The following is a 1,589-nucleotide window of genomic DNA, read 5'->3' as shown; positions in this document are numbered from 1 at the left end:
AAACTACCATCCACTACCAGGAATATTTTGTAATAATTCAAAATCCTGCAAAATATGTGTTAAGAAGCTATAGCAAACCTGCCCTAGCATAACACAAGAACTGACAGATTCAAACAGTAACAACCCTCTAAAATGGGAACCCTGCAAATATCACAGCAGGCCCTAAAACACCAATTTACCTCCTATTAGGTGAAGAGAACAAATCAGGATGTAGACTGAAGCTACATGCTAGCTGAATTTGTTACCTTGTTCACACATGCAGAACCAGACAGACCCTCACCAAATACAGAATAAGCAGACCCTGAAGTAGAAATACAAATGGGCAGACGAAAACGGAATTGGAAACCGCACGAAGCTAGACAGACCCTGTATGCAGTGTAATAATGAAAAACAGAAACTTTACCAGTACCCAGGGGAGGAGTGTGTGTGTGGGGGGGGGGGGGGGAGGGCACCCTGGGATCTTTTTGTGTAAAGAGAAAAATCATGGCCATCGGGGATCCTATTCCATCCAGTGGCCCAACTCAAGATGGCTCCATGGCTGCCGGGTAGTTGCGTCCCACCTGGCAGTCCATCTGGAGGAGAGGGAGTCAGTGTGTGTGTGTGGTTTTGAGAGAAAGGGAGGCAGTCTGTTTGTGTGTGTGTTTGAGAGAGATGGAGCCAGTGTGTGTGTGTGTGTACCTGAAAGAGAGGGAGCCAGCATGTGTGTATGTGCTGGACAGAGAGGGTTCCAATTTGTGCTTGAAAGAAAGGGGGCCAGTGTGTGTGTGCATGAGGGAGATGGAACCCATGTGGTGTGTGTGCCTGTGACGGAGGGAGCCAGTGTGTGTGTGCATGAGGGAGATGGAACCCATGTGGTGTGTGTGCCTGTGACGGAGGGAGCCAGTGTGTGTGTGCATGAGGGAGATAGAACCCATGTGTGTGTGTGTGCCTGAGAGAGAAGGAGGGAGCCAGTGTGTGTGTGCATGTGTTTATGAGCATGTGAGTTTTGAAAGAGCATTTGTGTCTGTGTGAGCATGAGGATGAACGTGTGTGTCAGTATGAGACAGGAGAACGTTTATGCATCTCACTTCCCCTCACACTAATCCACACAAATCTCAGGGTGACAACAAGTCAAAAGTTCCCAGGTATGGAGATTGAGTGATTTTTGTTATCCTTATGTTTTTTTTTAATTAATTGGCTGTTATTTGATGGCTGATATATGATGGACTCTCTACCTGGGTAACATCAAGCTAGGTTGAGAGAACATTGCCCAAATCTCATCTTGGAGAGAGTTTCCTCACTCCGAAGGCCATCAAATCTTCACAAGAGACCACTGTTCTGTTCGTAGGTGTCACGTAGAATGTCAAAGTGGCCCCTAACCCTCTACACACCTAAATCCCACCTCAACTTACTAGGTGGGCCTACCATAGGGATACAAATACCTAACTATGGGCCATGATATTATAGCCAGTCTCTCTCTCTCTCTCTCTCTCTCTCTCTCTCTCTCTCTCTCTCTCTCTCTCTCTCTCTCTCTCTCTCTCATGTGTTACCGCATTTTGATAAATCTAGGCCTATGTTTGATAAGTTTATCTAGCTAAACTTTGCAAGCA

This window comes from Rhinatrema bivittatum, unplaced genomic scaffold, assembly GCF_901001135.1.
Source record: "Rhinatrema bivittatum unplaced genomic scaffold, aRhiBiv1.1, whole genome shotgun sequence".
In the NCBI taxonomy this organism is placed as follows: domain Eukaryota; kingdom Metazoa; phylum Chordata; class Amphibia; order Gymnophiona; family Rhinatrematidae; genus Rhinatrema; species Rhinatrema bivittatum.
The sequence above is the reverse complement of the archived record's forward strand: the minus strand, read 5'-3'. Positions refer to the sequence as shown.